Below are 3679 nucleotides of genomic sequence, written 5' to 3' on the forward strand. Positions count from 1 at the left end.
TACGCGTGTCTAAATCAATGACACAATTAGCACTCTCCATCCTCAAACAAATGCTTAAACCTCTTAACAGCTCTTAACAATTCACCAGTGAAACGTTATTTATGAAACTCAAAAATAGAATGGAAAAGAGTTAGAATTTGTTGCTAAGATTTTTTTTTTATTGATATTTGTCATATTTTTTATTCACTACACTGTACAAATTCGTAGATTTTTGGGTTGTGAGGCCAACTCAGTGTGCCTGAAAGCAAATCCATTCCCTATTCAAACTTAAACTTAACTTAAAATAAATAATTTAACTCAAATAATATTTTTTACTTCATTTCAGAGGTTATGACATCATCACATCAGATCACTCCTCCTGGAGTTTCACTGTCAGTCAGTCTCAAACTCTTCCCATTGGTTCCCGTCACCACTGTTACATGTAAAGGGCGTAACCTCCCTAACCATCATTGTGAAGTTCCTCTCAGGATATCTTATCTTAGCTGATGAAGAAAGTTTTATATATTGGCTAAATGCTTACATGATGTGTTGATGGCTATAAAAGCAAATTGCTGTTTTCTTTGTTGTTAAGCGTTGCAGTCTTGCAGTTGCATAGCTGCACATTTTAACTGGCTCTATGTGGTTAATTAAAAAATTAAAGCCTGGTTTGAAAGTTTTGACAGTTGGTTCAGCTTCAATTGTTACTTAAAGTTAGATTTTAATGTATTTTAAAATGTTACATTCTGACTAAATCATAGATAAAACTTAAAAAATATATATATATATATATATATATATATATATTTAGGTGTAATTAATGAGAGTACTTAATTTATTTTAGTTTTTTCAGTGTTGCAACAATTCAAAAATGTAACCAGCTGGACCCATACAGCATATAGCCAAACTCAACACAAATCACATTAACTTGCTCTTACAGCCTTCAACACTAAAGACAGACAGTTATACGAGGTTATTTAACATACAAAGAACACAAATTCCAAGAAAAGGCAGACTTTGGAGAATAACTACACACTGATGGTGAGTGAGAGGTGAGATGACACGCCCAATATGCAAATAGTGTAACCAATGTCAGGTAAAAAAAAAAAAAACCCTGCATAATTGCTCAGTAGACCCCGTTTAACTAAAGAGTAAATCTGAGCATGTGCAGTAGTGCAAATTATTTGGCTTGGCCTCAACTAGAGTTCAACTAGTAGTTTGCCAGCACAAATAATTTAGTTAGACAAGCTTTCAACAAGAAGCTTTATAAAGTTAGTTGAAGCAATTAGTTTGCTATAGTTCGCAGACTTAAAAGTAAGTCATTTTACGTTTTTGTTTAAGTGTGCACAAGGACACAAAAGTAAAATCTTCGAAGTAAAATAATTAAGGCATTAAACATCTTAAATTCATGAAAATAATATAGGCTATTATATGTTCATGAACGTAATATATATTTACTATTACAGCATGAAAGTATCGGATGAACAATTACAGATTGGTGTGTGCTCACTGGTGGCACCACAGCTGTGAATGTTTTTTTTTGTTCTTTGTGAAATACTATAGGTCTCTCTGAGCTATATATACAGTTGTGGTCAAAAGTTTACATACACTTGTAAAAAAACATAATGTTATGGCTGTCTTGAGTTTTCAATAAGTTCTACAACTCTTATTTTTCTGTGATAGAGTGATCGGAACACATACATGTTTGTCACAAAAAACAGTCATAAAATTTGGTTCTTTCATAAATTTATTATGGGTCTGCTGAAAATGTCACCAAATCTGCTGGGTCAAAAATATACATACAGCAACAAAATTTGTCAATTTTGGTGATGTAGCGAGTTGTGTTAATCAAATTAGCTTCATGTCATGGCCTCTTCACTTCTTGTAAGTGATTCTGATTGACTACAGCTGTTGACTTCTCATGAGCCCATTTAAATAGGGCTCATTTGACCCAGTGATTAGACTCAGCTACAAAAGCTACAATGGGAAAGTCAAAGGAACTCAGTGTGGATCTGAAAAAGCGAATTATTGACTTGAACAAGTCAGGGAAGTCACTTGGAGCCATTTCAAAGCAGCTACAGGTCCCAAGAGCAACTGTGCAGACAATTATACGCAAGTATAAAGTGCATGGAACAGTTGTGTCACTGCCACGATCAGGAAGAAAACGCAAGCTATCACATGCTGCCGAGAGGAGATTGGTCAGGATGGTCAAGAGTCAACCAAGAATCACCAAGAAGCAGGTCTGCAAGGATTTGGAAGCTGATGGAACACAGGTGTCAGTCTCCACAGTCAAGCGTGTTTTACATCGCCATGGACTGAGAGGCTGCCGTGCAAGAAAGAAGCCCTTGCTCCAGAAAAGGCACCTTAAGACTCGGCTGAAGTTTGCTGCTGATCACATGGACAAAGATAAAACCTTCTGGAGGAAAGTTCTCTGGTCAGACGAAACAAAAATTGAGCTGTTTGGCCACAACACCCAGCAATATGTTTGGAGGAGAAAAGGTGAGGCCTTTAATCCCAGGAACACCATGCCTACTGTCAAGCATGGTGGTGGTAGTATTATGCTCTGGGGATGTTTTGCTGCCAGTGGAACTGGTTCTTTGCAGAAAGTAAATGGGATAATGAAGAAGGAGGATTACCTCCAAATTCTGCAGGAAAACTTAAAACCATCAGCCCGAAGGTTGGGTCTTGGGCGCAGTTGGGTGTTCCAACAAGACAATGACCCAAAACACACATCAAAAGTGGTAAAGGAATGGCTAAACCAGGCTAGAATTAAGGTTTTAGAATGGCCTTCCCAAAGTCCTGACTTAAACCCCATTGAGAACATGTGGACAGTGCTAAAGAAACGGGTTCATGCAAGAAAACCATCACATTTAGCTGAACTGCACCAATTCTGTCAAGAAGAGTGGTCAAACATTCGACCTGAAGCTTGCCAGGAGCTTGTGGATGGCTACCAAAAGCGCCTAGTTGCCGTGAAAATGGCCAAGGGACATGTAACCAAATACTAATGTTGCTGTATGTATATTTTTGACCCAGCAGATTTGGTGACATTTTCAGCAGACCCATAATAAATTTATGAAAGAACCAAATTTTATGACTGTTTTTTGTGACAAACATGTATGTGTTCCGATCACTCTATCACAGAAAAATAAGAGTTGTAGAACTTATTGAAAACTCAAGACAGCCATAACATTATGTTTTTTTACAAGTGTATGTAAACTTTTGACCACAACTGTATATATACATGCTGCCTATGAAACTGTTCTTCAGCTTCCACTGTTTGTAGTAGCTAGTACAAAGAAAATCCTCAGAAATAAGAGTTGGTCAGAGAGATGTGACTACATAGCCTCACCCACAGCTCGGCATTAGGAGCCATAGCTAAGGAGGAGCTAACAGCTCTGTTTCTGTTTACAGCTTCTGTTTACAGAGCTGCTAGGCCTTCTCTGCTTCAGTGCTGTTAGCCAATCAGAGGTGATATATTTTCATGTGTGAGCAAGAGCCAAAAACCTGTCTTTATTCATAGACCACTATGATCTAACGCAGGGCTAAATAGAAAAAACCTTAGCACTTTTTTTACAAAAACGGCTCAAATGGCATTCATTCATATTTGAGACTACAACTAGACATTTTAAAATGATTTAAAAACAATGGAATAAGAGACCTTTAAGGAAGGAAAATGCACTCTGCTTCATTATGTGAGTAATTA

The sequence above is a fragment of the Astyanax mexicanus genome, chromosome 1 (assembly GCF_023375975.1).
Source record: "Astyanax mexicanus isolate ESR-SI-001 chromosome 1, AstMex3_surface, whole genome shotgun sequence".
NCBI classification, from domain to species: domain Eukaryota; kingdom Metazoa; phylum Chordata; class Actinopteri; order Characiformes; family Acestrorhamphidae; genus Astyanax; species Astyanax mexicanus.